Source organism: Coffea arabica, chromosome 11e (assembly GCF_036785885.1).
Source record: "Coffea arabica cultivar ET-39 chromosome 11e, Coffea Arabica ET-39 HiFi, whole genome shotgun sequence".
NCBI lineage: Eukaryota > Viridiplantae > Streptophyta > Magnoliopsida > Gentianales > Rubiaceae > Coffea > Coffea arabica.
In genome coordinates, this window is record NC_092331.1 from 46,488,960 (window position 1) to 46,505,524 (window position 16,565).

The 16,565-nt window shown below is 39.7% G+C and overlaps 14 non-coding genes across 14 annotated transcripts; all 14 read right to left on the minus strand.

The window, feature by feature from the left end:
* Nucleotides 1-171: 171 nt before the first annotated feature.
* On the minus strand, nucleotides 172-290 carry LOC140029736 (5S ribosomal RNA). Its single transcript, XR_011833651.1, has one exon. It is a non-coding gene; the product is annotated as a 5S ribosomal RNA (ribosomal RNA).
* A 1,122-nt stretch (nucleotides 291-1,412) lies between these two features.
* Nucleotides 1,413-1,531, minus strand: LOC140029737 (5S ribosomal RNA). The gene has a single exon (XR_011833652.1). It is a non-coding gene; the product is annotated as a 5S ribosomal RNA (ribosomal RNA).
* A 1,122-nt stretch (nucleotides 1,532-2,653) lies between these two features.
* On the minus strand, nucleotides 2,654-2,772 carry LOC140029738 (5S ribosomal RNA). The gene has a single exon (XR_011833653.1). It is a non-coding gene; the product is annotated as a 5S ribosomal RNA (ribosomal RNA).
* Nucleotides 2,773-3,894: 1,122 nt separating this feature from the next.
* Nucleotides 3,895-4,013, minus strand: LOC140029739 (5S ribosomal RNA). Its single transcript, XR_011833654.1, has one exon. It is a non-coding gene; the product is annotated as a 5S ribosomal RNA (ribosomal RNA).
* A 1,122-nt stretch (nucleotides 4,014-5,135) lies between these two features.
* LOC140029740 (5S ribosomal RNA) lies at nucleotides 5,136-5,254 on the minus strand. Its single transcript, XR_011833655.1, has one exon. It is a non-coding gene; the product is annotated as a 5S ribosomal RNA (ribosomal RNA).
* Nucleotides 5,255-6,376: 1,122 nt separating this feature from the next.
* On the minus strand, nucleotides 6,377-6,495 carry LOC140029741 (5S ribosomal RNA). The gene has a single exon (XR_011833656.1). It is a non-coding gene; the product is annotated as a 5S ribosomal RNA (ribosomal RNA).
* Nucleotides 6,496-7,617: 1,122 nt separating this feature from the next.
* On the minus strand, nucleotides 7,618-7,736 carry LOC140029743 (5S ribosomal RNA). Its single transcript, XR_011833658.1, has one exon. It is a non-coding gene; the product is annotated as a 5S ribosomal RNA (ribosomal RNA).
* A 1,122-nt stretch (nucleotides 7,737-8,858) lies between these two features.
* Nucleotides 8,859-8,977, minus strand: LOC140029744 (5S ribosomal RNA). Its single transcript, XR_011833659.1, has one exon. It is a non-coding gene; the product is annotated as a 5S ribosomal RNA (ribosomal RNA).
* A 1,122-nt stretch (nucleotides 8,978-10,099) lies between these two features.
* Nucleotides 10,100-10,218, minus strand: LOC140029745 (5S ribosomal RNA). The gene has a single exon (XR_011833660.1). It is a non-coding gene; the product is annotated as a 5S ribosomal RNA (ribosomal RNA).
* A 1,122-nt stretch (nucleotides 10,219-11,340) lies between these two features.
* On the minus strand, nucleotides 11,341-11,459 carry LOC140029746 (5S ribosomal RNA). The gene has a single exon (XR_011833661.1). It is a non-coding gene; the product is annotated as a 5S ribosomal RNA (ribosomal RNA).
* Nucleotides 11,460-12,581: 1,122 nt separating this feature from the next.
* On the minus strand, nucleotides 12,582-12,700 carry LOC140029747 (5S ribosomal RNA). Its single transcript, XR_011833662.1, has one exon. It is a non-coding gene; the product is annotated as a 5S ribosomal RNA (ribosomal RNA).
* Nucleotides 12,701-13,822: 1,122 nt separating this feature from the next.
* LOC140029748 (5S ribosomal RNA) lies at nucleotides 13,823-13,941 on the minus strand. Its single transcript, XR_011833663.1, has one exon. It is a non-coding gene; the product is annotated as a 5S ribosomal RNA (ribosomal RNA).
* A 1,122-nt stretch (nucleotides 13,942-15,063) lies between these two features.
* Nucleotides 15,064-15,182, minus strand: LOC140029749 (5S ribosomal RNA). Its single transcript, XR_011833664.1, has one exon. It is a non-coding gene; the product is annotated as a 5S ribosomal RNA (ribosomal RNA).
* Nucleotides 15,183-16,304: 1,122 nt separating this feature from the next.
* LOC140029750 (5S ribosomal RNA) lies at nucleotides 16,305-16,423 on the minus strand. The gene has a single exon (XR_011833665.1). It is a non-coding gene; the product is annotated as a 5S ribosomal RNA (ribosomal RNA).
* Between the last annotated feature and the right edge of the window lie 142 nt (nucleotides 16,424-16,565).

Here is a 16,565-nt window from a genome sequence, read left to right on the forward strand (position 1 = left end):
GCGACGATCCGGGCTTTGATCGAGCCGTACCGTTCCTGATTTGTCTCGCGCCTTCAGATCCTCCTTCACGCTTCGACAAGAAGCAAAATATTAAGCAATCGTTCCGACGGAGCTAAATTACTACAGGATAAAGAACGAATAGGAAATTTGGATTTCGAAACAAAAAAGAGAGGGGTGCAACACGAGGACTTCCCAGGGGGTCACCCATCCTAGTACTACTCTCGCCCAAGCACGCTTAACTTCGGAGTTCTGATGGGATCCGGTGCATTAGTGCTGGTATGATCGCACCCGCCATGTTCCTTTCGCGTTATTCTTTTAAACTACCCCGTCCTGCGAAGCAGTGTGGCTTTTCTAGACCGAAATTCATTTTAAGCGTCAATTCAAGCATTTTCCTCTTATCCTTTTATTTATTTACTTTATATTTTTTTTTGTTATTGATTTGCACCCTGTTTTTTTCCCTCATCCCGCAACTCTAAATTATCATGAAATCAATCCTTCACGCTTGCAGTTAGGGGTGGCAATTCGGGTCCAAATCAGGTTGGCGGGTCGGGTTCGGGTCAACAGACCCGCCAGAAAATCTGTTGACCCGAACCCCGACCCGCCAACCCGTGACGGGTCAGGTATGCTGACCCGGACCCGAAAATTTCAGGTTTACGGGGCGGCGGGTCGACCCGAAATGACCCGAAACTTAATTTTAATTTATTAATTTATCACTGTAATTTCTAATAAAATCAATTTCTCACAAAACTAATTACATAATCAAGTAATAAAAATTTAAATAAATGATTCCAAATCAAATCTAAAATAAATTAAACACCGTAAAAGTGTTTTATCCCAAGCAAAATATAAAATAAATTAAAACAATACAAAAGTGAAAAATAATATAATATATTATTTGTCCAAGTATAATAATTTCAACTTCACACAAATTAAATAAATTCGTTTAGGATTAAGTAATTAATGCCTTTGAAAAAAAGAATAACTTAGTTTAGTTAGATAAAATTATTTTTATGTTTATTAAATTATTTTTAATTCGTAAACGGGTCATATCGGGTCATATCAGGTCACCACGGGTTGACCCGAAATCGACCGGTTTTCTTTTCGGGTTCATCGGGTCCAACCCGATTCTGACCCGAATTCCCGAAACCTCAACCCAAACCCATTAATTTCGTGTTAGGTTCGTGTCGTGTCGAAAATTGCCACCCCTAGTTGCGGTGATACATTTGCGCCGACAAATTTGAGCGACGATCCGGGCTTTGATCGAGCCGTACCGTTCCTGATTTGTCTCGCGCCTTCAGATCCTCCTTCACGCTTCGACAAGAAGCAAAATATTAAGCAATCGTTCCGACGGAGCTAAATTACTACAGGATAAAGAACGAATAGGAAATTTGGATTTCGAAACAAAAAAGAGAGGGGTGCAACACGAGGACTTCCCAGGGGGTCACCCATCCTAGTACTACTCTCGCCCAAGCACGCTTAACTTCGGAGTTCTGATGGGATCCGGTGCATTAGTGCTGGTATGATCGCACCCGCCATGTTCCTTTCGCGTTATTCTTTTAAACTACCCCGTCCTGCGAAGCAGTGTGGCTTTTCTAGACCGAAATTCATTTTAAGCGTCAATTCAAGCATTTTCCTCTTATCCTTTTATTTATTTACTTTATATTTTTTTTTGTTATTGATTTGCACCCTGTTTTTTTCCCTCATCCCGCAACTCTAAATTATCATGAAATCAATCCTTCACGCTTGCAGTTAGGGGTGGCAATTCGGGTCCAAATCAGGTTGGCGGGTCGGGTTCGGGTCAACAGACCCGCCAGAAAATCTGTTGACCCGAACCCCGACCCGCCAACCCGTGACGGGTCAGGTATGCTGACCCGGACCCGAAAATTTCAGGTTTACGGGGCGGCGGGTCGACCCGAAATGACCCGAAACTTAATTTTAATTTATTAATTTATCACTGTAATTTCTAATAAAATCAATTTCTCACAAAACTAATTACATAATCAAGTAATAAAAATTTAAATAAATGATTCCAAATCAAATCTAAAATAAATTAAACACCGTAAAAGTGTTTTATCCCAAGCAAAATATAAAATAAATTAAAACAATACAAAAGTGAAAAATAATATAATATATTATTTGTCCAAGTATAATAATTTCAACTTCACACAAATTAAATAAATTCGTTTAGGATTAAGTAATTAATGCCTTTGAAAAAAAGAATAACTTAGTTTAGTTAGATAAAATTATTTTTATGTTTATTAAATTATTTTTAATTCGTAAACGGGTCATATCGGGTCATATCAGGTCACCACGGGTTGACCCGAAATCGACCGGTTTTCTTTTCGGGTTCATCGGGTCCAACCCGATTCTGACCCGAATTCCCGAAACCTCAACCCAAACCCATTAATTTCGTGTTAGGTTCGTGTCGTGTCGAAAATTGCCACCCCTAGTTGCGGTGATACATTTGCGCCGACAAATTTGAGCGACGATCCGGGCTTTGATCGAGCCGTACCGTTCCTGATTTGTCTCGCGCCTTCAGATCCTCCTTCACGCTTCGACAAGAAGCAAAATATTAAGCAATCGTTCCGACGGAGCTAAATTACTACAGGATAAAGAACGAATAGGAAATTTGGATTTCGAAACAAAAAAGAGAGGGGTGCAACACGAGGACTTCCCAGGGGGTCACCCATCCTAGTACTACTCTCGCCCAAGCACGCTTAACTTCGGAGTTCTGATGGGATCCGGTGCATTAGTGCTGGTATGATCGCACCCGCCATGTTCCTTTCGCGTTATTCTTTTAAACTACCCCGTCCTGCGAAACAGTGTGGCTTTTCTAGACCGAAATTCATTTTAAGCGTCAATTCAAGCATTTTCCTCTTATCCTTTTATTTATTTACTTTATATTTTTTTTTGTTATTGATTTGCACCCTGTTTTTTTCCCTCATCCCGCAACTCTAAATTATCATGAAATCAATCCTTCACGCTTGCAGTTAGGGGTGGCAATTCGGGTCCAAATCAGGTTGGCGGGTCGGGTTCGGGTCAACAGACCCGCCAGAAAATCTGTTGACCCGAACCCCGACCCGCCAACCCGTGACGGGTCAGGTATGCTGACCCGGACCCGAAAATTTCAGGTTTACGGGGCGGCGGGTCGACCCGAAATGACCCGAAACTTAATTTTAATTTATTAATTTATCACTGTAATTTCTAATAAAATCAATTTCTCACAAAACTAATTACATAATCAAGTAATAAAAATTTAAATAAATGATTCCAAATCAAATCTAAAATAAATTAAACACCGTAAAAGTGTTTTATCCCAAGCAAAATATAAAATAAATTAAAACAATACAAAAGTGAAAAATAATATAATATATTATTTGTCCAAGTATAATAATTTCAACTTCACACAAATTAAATAAATTCGTTTAGGATTAAGTAATTAATGCCTTTGAAAAAAAGAATAACTTAGTTTAGTTAGATAAAATTATTTTTATGTTTATTAAATTATTTTTAATTCGTAAACGGGTCATATCGGGTCATATCAGGTCACCACGGGTTGACCCGAAATCGACCGGTTTTCTTTTCGGGTTCATCGGGTCCAACCCGATTCTGACCCGAATTCCCGAAACCTCAACCCAAACCCATTAATTTCGTGTTAGGTTCGTGTCGTGTCGAAAATTGCCACCCCTAGTTGCGGTGATACATTTGCGCCGACAAATTTGAGCGACGATCCGGGCTTTGATCGAGCCGTACCGTTCCTGATTTGTCTCGCGCCTTCAGATCCTCCTTCACGCTTCGACAAGAAGCAAAATATTAAGCAATCGTTCCGACGGAGCTAAATTACTACAGGATAAAGAACGAATAGGAAATTTGGATTTCGAAACAAAAAAGAGAGGGGTGCAACACGAGGACTTCCCAGGGGGTCACCCATCCTAGTACTACTCTCGCCCAAGCACGCTTAACTTCGGAGTTCTGATGGGATCCGGTGCATTAGTGCTGGTATGATCGCACCCGCCATGTTCCTTTCGCGTTATTCTTTTAAACTACCCCGTCCTGCGAAGCAGTGTGGCTTTTCTAGACCGAAATTCATTTTAAGCGTCAATTCAAGCATTTTCCTCTTATCCTTTTATTTATTTACTTTATATTTTTTTTTGTTATTGATTTGCACCCTGTTTTTTTCCCTCATCCCGCAACTCTAAATTATCATGAAATCAATCCTTCACGCTTGCAGTTAGGGGTGGCAATTCGGGTCCAAATCAGGTTGGCGGGTCGGGTTCGGGTCAACAGACCCGCCAGAAAATCTGTTGACCCGAACCCCGACCCGCCAACCCGTGACGGGTCAGGTATGCTGACCCGGACCCGAAAATTTCAGGTTTACGGGGCGGCGGGTCGACCCGAAATGACCCGAAACTTAATTTTAATTTATTAATTTATCACTGTAATTTCTAATAAAATCAATTTCTCACAAAACTAATTACATAATCAAGTAATAAAAATTTAAATAAATGATTCCAAATCAAATCTAAAATAAATTAAACACCGTAAAAGTGTTTTATCCCAAGCAAAATATAAAATAAATTAAAACAATACAAAAGTGAAAAATAATATAATATATTATTTGTCCAAGTATAATAATTTCAACTTCACACAAATTAAATAAATTCGTTTAGGATTAAGTAATTAATGCCTTTGAAAAAAAGAATAACTTAGTTTAGTTAGATAAAATTATTTTTATGTTTATTAAATTATTTTTAATTCGTAAACGGGTCATATCGGGTCATATCAGGTCACCACGGGTTGACCCGAAATCGACCGGTTTTCTTTTCGGGTTCATCGGGTCCAACCCGATTCTGACCCGAATTCCCGAAACCTCAACCCAAACCCATTAATTTCGTGTTAGGTTCGTGTCGTGTCGAAAATTGCCACCCCTAGTTGCGGTGATACATTTGCGCCGACAAATTTGAGCGACGATCCGGGCTTTGATCGAGCCGTACCGTTCCTGATTTGTCTCGCGCCTTCAGATCCTCCTTCACGCTTCGACAAGAAGCAAAATATTAAGCAATCGTTCCGACGGAGCTAAATTACTACAGGATAAAGAACGAATAGGAAATTTGGATTTCGAAACAAAAAAGAGAGGGGTGCAACACGAGGACTTCCCAGGGGGTCACCCATCCTAGTACTACTCTCGCCCAAGCACGCTTAACTTCGGAGTTCTGATGGGATCCGGTGCATTAGTGCTGGTATGATCGCACCCGCCATGTTCCTTTCGCGTTATTCTTTTAAACTACCCCGTCCTGCGAAGCAGTGTGGCTTTTCTAGACCGAAATTCATTTTAAGCGTCAATTCAAGCATTTTCCTCTTATCCTTTTATTTATTTACTTTATATTTTTTTTTGTTATTGATTTGCACCCTGTTTTTTTCCCTCATCCCGCAACTCTAAATTATCATGAAATCAATCCTTCACGCTTGCAGTTAGGGGTGGCAATTCGGGTCCAAATCAGGTTGGCGGGTCGGGTTCGGGTCAACAGACCCGCCAGAAAATCTGTTGACCCGAACCCCGACCCGCCAACCCGTGACGGGTCAGGTATGCTGACCCGGACCCGAAAATTTCAGGTTTACGGGGCGGCGGGTCGACCCGAAATGACCCGAAACTTAATTTTAATTTATTAATTTATCACTGTAATTTCTAATAAAATCAATTTCTCACAAAACTAATTACATAATCAAGTAATAAAAATTTAAATAAATGATTCCAAATCAAATCTAAAATAAATTAAACACCGTAAAAGTGTTTTATCCCAAGCAAAATATAAAATAAATTAAAACAATACAAAAGTGAAAAATAATATAATATATTATTTGTCCAAGTATAATAATTTCAACTTCACACAAATTAAATAAATTCGTTTAGGATTAAGTAATTAATGCCTTTGAAAAAAAGAATAACTTAGTTTAGTTAGATAAAATTATTTTTATGTTTATTAAATTATTTTTAATTCGTAAACGGGTCATATCGGGTCATATCAGGTCACCACGGGTTGACCCGAAATCGACCGGTTTTCTTTTCGGGTTCATCGGGTCCAACCCGATTCTGACCCGAATTCCCGAAACCTCAACCCAAACCCATTAATTTCGTGTTAGGTTCGTGTCGTGTCGAAAATTGCCACCCCTAGTTGCGGTGATACATTTGCGCCGACAAATTTGAGCGACGATCCGGGCTTTGATCGAGCCGTACCGTTCCTGATTTGTCTCGCGCCTTCAGATCCTCCTTCACGCTTCGACAAGAAGCAAAATATTAAGCAATCGTTCCGACGGAGCTAAATTACTACAGGATAAAGAACGAATAGGAAATTTGGATTTCGAAACAAAAAAGAGAGGGGTGCAACACGAGGACTTCCCAGGGGGTCACCCATCCTAGTACTACTCTCGCCCAAGCACGCTTAACTTCGGAGTTCTGATGGGATCCGGTGCATTAGTGCTGGTATGATCGCACCCGCCATGTTCCTTTCGCGTTATTCTTTTAAACTACCCCGTCCTGCGAAGCAGTGTGGCTTTTCTAGACCGAAATTCATTTTAAGCGTCAATTCAAGCATTTTCCTCTTATCCTTTTATTTATTTACTTTATATTTTTTTTTGTTATTGATTTGCACCCTGTTTTTTTCCCTCATCCCGCAACTCTAAATTATCATGAAATCAATCCTTCACGCTTGCAGTTAGGGGTGGCAATTCGGGTCCAAATCAGGTTGGCGGGTCGGGTTCGGGTCAACAGACCCGCCAGAAAATCTGTTGACCCGAACCCCGACCCGCCAACCCGTGACGGGTCAGGTATGCTGACCCGGACCCGAAAATTTCAGGTTTACGGGGCGGCGGGTCGACCCGAAATGACCCGAAACTTAATTTTAATTTATTAATTTATCACTGTAATTTCTAATAAAATCAATTTCTCACAAAACTAATTACATAATCAAGTAATAAAAATTTAAATAAATGATTCCAAATCAAATCTAAAATAAATTAAACACCGTAAAAGTGTTTTATCCCAAGCAAAATATAAAATAAATTAAAACAATACAAAAGTGAAAAATAATATAATATATTATTTGTCCAAGTATAATAATTTCAACTTCACACAAATTAAATAAATTCGTTTAGGATTAAGTAATTAATGCCTTTGAAAAAAAGAATAACTTAGTTTAGTTAGATAAAATTATTTTTATGTTTATTAAATTATTTTTAATTCGTAAACGGGTCATATCGGGTCATATCAGGTCACCACGGGTTGACCCGAAATCGACCGGTTTTCTTTTCGGGTTCATCGGGTCCAACCCGATTCTGACCCGAATTCCCGAAACCTCAACCCAAACCCATTAATTTCGTGTTAGGTTCGTGTCGTGTCGAAAATTGCCACCCCTAGTTGCGGTGATACATTTGCGCCGACAAATTTGAGCGACGATCCGGGCTTTGATCGAGCCGTACCGTTCCTGATTTGTCTCGCGCCTTCAGATCCTCCTTCACGCTTCGACAAGAAGCAAAATATTAAGCAATCGTTCCGACGGAGCTAAATTACTACAGGATAAAGAACGAATAGGAAATTTGGATTTCGAAACAAAAAAGAGAGGGGTGCAACACGAGGACTTCCCAGGGGGTCACCCATCCTAGTACTACTCTCGCCCAAGCACGCTTAACTTCGGAGTTCTGATGGGATCCGGTGCATTAGTGCTGGTATGATCGCACCCGCCATGTTCCTTTCGCGTTATTCTTTTAAACTACCCCGTCCTGCGAAGCAGTGTGGCTTTTCTAGACCGAAATTCATTTTAAGCGTCAATTCAAGCATTTTCCTCTTATCCTTTTATTTATTTACTTTATATTTTTTTTTGTTATTGATTTGCACCCTGTTTTTTTCCCTCATCCCGCAACTCTAAATTATCATGAAATCAATCCTTCACGCTTGCAGTTAGGGGTGGCAATTCGGGTCCAAATCAGGTTGGCGGGTCGGGTTCGGGTCAACAGACCCGCCAGAAAATCTGTTGACCCGAACCCCGACCCGCCAACCCGTGACGGGTCAGGTATGCTGACCCGGACCCGAAAATTTCAGGTTTACGGGGCGGCGGGTCGACCCGAAATGACCCGAAACTTAATTTTAATTTATTAATTTATCACTGTAATTTCTAATAAAATCAATTTCTCACAAAACTAATTACATAATCAAGTAATAAAAATTTAAATAAATGATTCCAAATCAAATCTAAAATAAATTAAACACCGTAAAAGTGTTTTATCCCAAGCAAAATATAAAATAAATTAAAACAATACAAAAGTGAAAAATAATATAATATATTATTTGTCCAAGTATAATAATTTCAACTTCACACAAATTAAATAAATTCGTTTAGGATTAAGTAATTAATGCCTTTGAAAAAAAGAATAACTTAGTTTAGTTAGATAAAATTATTTTTATGTTTATTAAATTATTTTTAATTCGTAAACGGGTCATATCGGGTCATATCAGGTCACCACGGGTTGACCCGAAATCGACCGGTTTTCTTTTCGGGTTCATCGGGTCCAACCCGATTCTGACCCGAATTCCCGAAACCTCAACCCAAACCCATTAATTTCGTGTTAGGTTCGTGTCGTGTCGAAAATTGCCACCCCTAGTTGCGGTGATACATTTGCGCCGACAAATTTGAGCGACGATCCGGGCTTTGATCGAGCCGTACCGTTCCTGATTTGTCTCGCGCCTTCAGATCCTCCTTCACGCTTCGACAAGAAGCAAAATATTAAGCAATCGTTCCGACGGAGCTAAATTACTACAGGATAAAGAACGAATAGGAAATTTGGATTTCGAAACAAAAAAGAGAGGGGTGCAACACGAGGACTTCCCAGGGGGTCACCCATCCTAGTACTACTCTCGCCCAAGCACGCTTAACTTCGGAGTTCTGATGGGATCCGGTGCATTAGTGCTGGTATGATCGCACCCGCCATGTTCCTTTCGCGTTATTCTTTTAAACTACCCCGTCCTGCGAAGCAGTGTGGCTTTTCTAGACCGAAATTCATTTTAAGCGTCAATTCAAGCATTTTCCTCTTATCCTTTTATTTATTTACTTTATATTTTTTTTTGTTATTGATTTGCACCCTGTTTTTTTCCCTCATCCCGCAACTCTAAATTATCATGAAATCAATCCTTCACGCTTGCAGTTAGGGGTGGCAATTCGGGTCCAAATCAGGTTGGCGGGTCGGGTTCGGGTCAACAGACCCGCCAGAAAATCTGTTGACCCGAACCCCGACCCGCCAACCCGTGACGGGTCAGGTATGCTGACCCGGACCCGAAAATTTCAGGTTTACGGGGCGGCGGGTCGACCCGAAATGACCCGAAACTTAATTTTAATTTATTAATTTATCACTGTAATTTCTAATAAAATCAATTTCTCACAAAACTAATTACATAATCAAGTAATAAAAATTTAAATAAATGATTCCAAATCAAATCTAAAATAAATTAAACACCGTAAAAGTGTTTTATCCCAAGCAAAATATAAAATAAATTAAAACAATACAAAAGTGAAAAATAATATAATATATTATTTGTCCAAGTATAATAATTTCAACTTCACACAAATTAAATAAATTCGTTTAGGATTAAGTAATTAATGCCTTTGAAAAAAAGAATAACTTAGTTTAGTTAGATAAAATTATTTTTATGTTTATTAAATTATTTTTAATTCGTAAACGGGTCATATCGGGTCATATCAGGTCACCACGGGTTGACCCGAAATCGACCGGTTTTCTTTTCGGGTTCATCGGGTCCAACCCGATTCTGACCCGAATTCCCGAAACCTCAACCCAAACCCATTAATTTCGTGTTAGGTTCGTGTCGTGTCGAAAATTGCCACCCCTAGTTGCGGTGATACATTTGCGCCGACAAATTTGAGCGACGATCCGGGCTTTGATCGAGCCGTACCGTTCCTGATTTGTCTCGCGCCTTCAGATCCTCCTTCACGCTTCGACAAGAAGCAAAATATTAAGCAATCGTTCCGACGGAGCTAAATTACTACAGGATAAAGAACGAATAGGAAATTTGGATTTCGAAACAAAAAAGAGAGGGGTGCAACACGAGGACTTCCCAGGGGGTCACCCATCCTAGTACTACTCTCGCCCAAGCACGCTTAACTTCGGAGTTCTGATGGGATCCGGTGCATTAGTGCTGGTATGATCGCACCCGCCATGTTCCTTTCGCGTTATTCTTTTAAACTACCCCGTCCTGCGAAGCAGTGTGGCTTTTCTAGACCGAAATTCATTTTAAGCGTCAATTCAAGCATTTTCCTCTTATCCTTTTATTTATTTACTTTATATTTTTTTTTGTTATTGATTTGCACCCTGTTTTTTTCCCTCATCCCGCAACTCTAAATTATCATGAAATCAATCCTTCACGCTTGCAGTTAGGGGTGGCAATTCGGGTCCAAATCAGGTTGGCGGGTCGGGTTCGGGTCAACAGACCCGCCAGAAAATCTGTTGACCCGAACCCCGACCCGCCAACCCGTGACGGGTCAGGTATGCTGACCCGGACCCGAAAATTTCAGGTTTACGGGGCGGCGGGTCGACCCGAAATGACCCGAAACTTAATTTTAATTTATTAATTTATCACTGTAATTTCTAATAAAATCAATTTCTCACAAAACTAATTACATAATCAAGTAATAAAAATTTAAATAAATGATTCCAAATCAAATCTAAAATAAATTAAACACCGTAAAAGTGTTTTATCCCAAGCAAAATATAAAATAAATTAAAACAATACAAAAGTGAAAAATAATATAATATATTATTTGTCCAAGTATAATAATTTCAACTTCACACAAATTAAATAAATTCGTTTAGGATTAAGTAATTAATGCCTTTGAAAAAAAGAATAACTTAGTTTAGTTAGATAAAATTATTTTTATGTTTATTAAATTATTTTTAATTCGTAAACGGGTCATATCGGGTCATATCAGGTCACCACGGGTTGACCCGAAATCGACCGGTTTTCTTTTCGGGTTCATCGGGTCCAACCCGATTCTGACCCGAATTCCCGAAACCTCAACCCAAACCCATTAATTTCGTGTTAGGTTCGTGTCGTGTCGAAAATTGCCACCCCTAGTTGCGGTGATACATTTGCGCCGACAAATTTGAGCGACGATCCGGGCTTTGATCGAGCCGTACCGTTCCTGATTTGTCTCGCGCCTTCAGATCCTCCTTCACGCTTCGACAAGAAGCAAAATATTAAGCAATCGTTCCGACGGAGCTAAATTACTACAGGATAAAGAACGAATAGGAAATTTGGATTTCGAAACAAAAAAGAGAGGGGTGCAACACGAGGACTTCCCAGGGGGTCACCCATCCTAGTACTACTCTCGCCCAAGCACGCTTAACTTCGGAGTTCTGATGGGATCCGGTGCATTAGTGCTGGTATGATCGCACCCGCCATGTTCCTTTCGCGTTATTCTTTTAAACTACCCCGTCCTGCGAAGCAGTGTGGCTTTTCTAGACCGAAATTCATTTTAAGCGTCAATTCAAGCATTTTCCTCTTATCCTTTTATTTATTTACTTTATATTTTTTTTTGTTATTGATTTGCACCCTGTTTTTTTCCCTCATCCCGCAACTCTAAATTATCATGAAATCAATCCTTCACGCTTGCAGTTAGGGGTGGCAATTCGGGTCCAAATCAGGTTGGCGGGTCGGGTTCGGGTCAACAGACCCGCCAGAAAATCTGTTGACCCGAACCCCGACCCGCCAACCCGTGACGGGTCAGGTATGCTGACCCGGACCCGAAAATTTCAGGTTTACGGGGCGGCGGGTCGACCCGAAATGACCCGAAACTTAATTTTAATTTATTAATTTATCACTGTAATTTCTAATAAAATCAATTTCTCACAAAACTAATTACATAATCAAGTAATAAAAATTTAAATAAATGATTCCAAATCAAATCTAAAATAAATTAAACACCGTAAAAGTGTTTTATCCCAAGCAAAATATAAAATAAATTAAAACAATACAAAAGTGAAAAATAATATAATATATTATTTGTCCAAGTATAATAATTTCAACTTCACACAAATTAAATAAATTCGTTTAGGATTAAGTAATTAATGCCTTTGAAAAAAAGAATAACTTAGTTTAGTTAGATAAAATTATTTTTATGTTTATTAAATTATTTTTAATTCGTAAACGGGTCATATCGGGTCATATCAGGTCACCACGGGTTGACCCGAAATCGACCGGTTTTCTTTTCGGGTTCATCGGGTCCAACCCGATTCTGACCCGAATTCCCGAAACCTCAACCCAAACCCATTAATTTCGTGTTAGGTTCGTGTCGTGTCGAAAATTGCCACCCCTAGTTGCGGTGATACATTTGCGCCGACAAATTTGAGCGACGATCCGGGCTTTGATCGAGCCGTACCGTTCCTGATTTGTCTCGCGCCTTCAGATCCTCCTTCACGCTTCGACAAGAAGCAAAATATTAAGCAATCGTTCCGACGGAGCTAAATTACTACAGGATAAAGAACGAATAGGAAATTTGGATTTCGAAACAAAAAAGAGAGGGGTGCAACACGAGGACTTCCCAGGGGGTCACCCATCCTAGTACTACTCTCGCCCAAGCACGCTTAACTTCGGAGTTCTGATGGGATCCGGTGCATTAGTGCTGGTATGATCGCACCCGCCATGTTCCTTTCGCGTTATTCTTTTAAACTACCCCGTCCTGCGAAGCAGTGTGGCTTTTCTAGACCGAAATTCATTTTAAGCGTCAATTCAAGCATTTTCCTCTTATCCTTTTATTTATTTACTTTATATTTTTTTTTGTTATTGATTTGCACCCTGTTTTTTTCCCTCATCCCGCAACTCTAAATTATCATGAAATCAATCCTTCACGCTTGCAGTTAGGGGTGGCAATTCGGGTCCAAATCAGGTTGGCGGGTCGGGTTCGGGTCAACAGACCCGCCAGAAAATCTGTTGACCCGAACCCCGACCCGCCAACCCGTGACGGGTCAGGTATGCTGACCCGGACCCGAAAATTTCAGGTTTACGGGGCGGCGGGTCGACCCGAAATGACCCGAAACTTAATTTTAATTTATTAATTTATCACTGTAATTTCTAATAAAATCAATTTCTCACAAAACTAATTACATAATCAAGTAATAAAAATTTAAATAAATGATTCCAAATCAAATCTAAAATAAATTAAACACCGTAAAAGTGTTTTATCCCAAGCAAAATATAAAATAAATTAAAACAATACAAAAGTGAAAAATAATATAATATATTATTTGTCCAAGTATAATAATTTCAACTTCACACAAATTAAATAAATTCGTTTAGGATTAAGTAATTAATGCCTTTGAAAAAAAGAATAACTTAGTTTAGTTAGATAAAATTATTTTTATGTTTATTAAATTATTTTTAATTCGTAAACGGGTCATATCGGGTCATATCAGGTCACCACGGGTTGACCCGAAATCGACCGGTTTTCTTTTCGGGTTCATCGGGTCCAACCCGATTCTGACCCGAATTCCCGAAACCTCAACCCAAACCCATTAATTTCGTGTTAGGTTCGTGTCGTGTCGAAAATTGCCACCCCTAGTTGCGGTGATACATTTGCGCCGACAAATTTGAGCGACGATCCGGGCTTTGATCGAGCCGTACCGTTCCTGATTTGTCTCGCGCCTTCAGATCCTCCTTCACGCTTCGACAAGAAGCAAAATATTAAGCAATCGTTCCGACGGAGCTAAATTACTACAGGATAAAGAACGAATAGGAAATTTGGATTTCGAAACAAAAAAGAGAGGGGTGCAACACGAGGACTTCCCAGGGGGTCACCCATCCTAGTACTACTCTCGCCCAAGCACGCTTAACTTCGGAGTTCTGATGGGATCCGGTGCATTAGTGCTGGTATGATCGCACCCGCCATGTTCCTTTCGCGTTATTCTTTTAAACTACCCCGTCCTGCGAAGCAGTGTGGCTTTTCTAGACCGAAATTCATTTTAAGCGTCAATTCAAGCATTTTCCTCTTATCCTTTTATTTATTTACTTTATATATTTTTTTGTTATTGATTTGCACCCTGTTTTTTTCCCTCATCCCGCAACTCTAAATTATCATGAAATCAATCCTTCACGCTTGCAGTTAGGGGTGGCAATTCGGGTCCAAATCAGGTTGGCGGGTCGGGTTCGGGTCAACAGACCCGCCAGAAAATCTGTTGACCCGAACCCCGACCCGCCAACCCGTGACGGGTCAGGTATGCTGACCCGGACCCGAAAATTTCAGGTTTACGGGGCGGCGGGTCGACCCGAAATGACCCGAAACTTAATTTTAATTTATTAATTTATCACTGTAATTTCTAATAAAATCAATTTCTCACAAAACTAATTACATAATCAAGTAATAAAAATTTAAATAAATGATTCCAAATCAAATCTAAAATAAATTAAACACCGTAAAAGTGTTTTATCCCAAGCAAAATATAAAATAAATTAAAACAATACAAAAGTGAAAAATAATATAATATATTATTTGTCCAAGTATAATAATTTCAACTTCACACAAATTAAATAAATTCGTTTAGGATTAAGTAATTAATGCCTTTGAAAAAAAGAATAACTTAGTTTAGTTAGATAAAATTATTTTTATGTTTATTAAATTATTTTTAATTCGTAAACGGGTCATATCGGGTCATATCAGGTCACCACGGGTTGACCCGAAATCGACCGGTTTTCTTTTCGGGTTCATCGGGTCCAACCCGATTCTGACCCGAATTCCCGAAACCTCAACCCAAACCCATTAATTTCGTGTTAGGTTCGTGTCGTGTCGAAAATTGCCACCCCTAGTTGCGGTGATACATTTGCGCCGACAAATTTGAGCGACGATCCGGGCTTTGATCGAGCCGTACCGTTCCTGATTTGTCTCGCGCCTTCAGATCCTCCTTCACGCTTCGACAAGAAGCAAAATATTAAGCAATCGTTCCGACGGAGCTAAATTACTACAGGATAAAGAACGAATAGGAAATTTGGATTTCGAAACAAAAAAGAGAGGGGTGCAACACGAGGACTTCCCAGGGGGTCACCCATCCTAGTACTACTCTCGCCCAAGCACGCTTAACTTCGGAGTTCTGATGGGATCCGGTGCATTAGTGCTGGTATGATCGCACCCGCCATGTTCCTTTCGCGTTATTCTTTTAAACTACCCCGTCCTGCGAAGCAGTGTGGCTTTTCTAGACCGAAATTCATTTTAAGCGTCAATTCAAGCATTTTCCTCTTATCCTTTTATTTATTTACTTTATATATTTTTTTGTTATTGATTTGCACCCTGTTTTTTTCCCTCATCCCGCAACTCTAAATTATCATGAAATCAATCCTTCACGCTTGCAGTTAGGGGTGGCAATTCGGGTCCAAATCAGGTTGGCGGGTCGGGTTCGGGTCAACAGACCCGCCAGAAAATCTGTTGACCCGAACCCCGACCCGCCAACCCGTGACGGGTCAGGTATGCTGACCCGGACCCGAAAATTTCAGGTTTACGGGGCGGCGGGTCGACCCGAAATGACCCGAAACTTAATTTTAATTTATTAATTTATCACTGTAATTTCTAATAAAATCAATTTCTCACAAAACTAATTACATAATCAAGTAATAAAAATTTAAATAAATGATTCCAAATCAAATCTAAAATAAATTAAACACCGTAAAAGTGTTTTATCCCAAGCAAAATATAAAATAAATTAAAACAATACAAAAGTGAAAAATAATATAATATATTATTTGTCCAAGTATAATAATTTCAACTTCACACAAATTAAATAAATTCGTTTAGGATTAAGTAATTAATGCCTTTGAAAAAAAGAATAACTTAGTTTAGTTAGATAAAATTATTTTTATGTTTATTAAATTATTTTTAATTCGTAAACGGGTCATATCGGGTCATATCAGGTCACCACGGGTTGACCCGAAATCGACCGGTTTTCTTTTCGGGTTCATCGGGTCCAACCCGATTCTGACCCGAATTCCCGAAACCTCAACCCAAACCCATTAATTTCGTGTTAGGTTCGTGTCGTGTCGAAAATTGCCACCCCTAGTTGCGGTGATACATTTGCGCCGACAAATTTGAGCGACGATCCGGGCTTTGATCGAGCCGTACCGTTCCTGATTTGTCTCGCGCCTTCAGATCCTCCTTCACGCTTCGACAAGAAGCAAAATATTAAGCAATCGTTCCGACGGAGCTAAATTACTACAGGATAAAGAACGAATAGGAAATTTGGATTTCGAAACAAAAAAGAGAGGGGTGCAACACGAGGACTTCCCAGGGGGTCACCCATCCTAGTACTACTCTCGCCCAAGCACGCTTAACTTCGGAGTTCTGATGGGATCCGGTGCATTAGTGCTGGTATGATCGCACCCGCCATGTTCCTTTCGCGTTATTCTTTTAAACTACCCCGTCCTGCGAAGCAGTGTGGCTTTTCTAGACCGAAATTCATTTTAAGCGTCAATTCAAGCATTTTCCTCTTATCCTTTTATTTATTTACTTTATATTTTTTTTTGT